Raw genomic sequence first — 337 nt, 5'->3', positions numbered from 1 at the left:
CCGTGCTGCCTTGAGCTGCGACGAAACAGCAGCAGCTGAAGCAACATGAGCAGGTTTGCTGCTGCTGCTGCTGTGCTGCTGCAGCTGCAACTCAAGCTGCCGGTGTATGTTTGTGTGTTTCTGCTGGTGTTGCTGCTGCTGTTGTTGCTGCTGCTGCAGCTGCTGCTACGGCTGCTGCAGTTCTTATTATTGTCCTTGCTGCTGCTGCTGCTGCGAGTGTTGCTGCTGCTGTTGCTGCTGCAGCAGCTGCTGCTGCTGCATATGCTGCTGCTGCTGTTGCTGCTGAGACACCGCCTGGCTTGGAGACAAGCAGCAGTGAACCCTCGTCATTCCTCAC

This window comes from Eimeria mitis, genomic scaffold, assembly GCF_000499745.2.
Source record: "Eimeria mitis Houghton genomic scaffold, Emh_scaff223, whole genome shotgun sequence".
Classification (NCBI taxonomy): Eukaryota; Apicomplexa; class Conoidasida; order Eucoccidiorida; family Eimeriidae; genus Eimeria; species Eimeria mitis.
The sequence above is the reverse complement of the archived record's forward strand: the minus strand, read 5'-3'. Positions refer to the sequence as shown.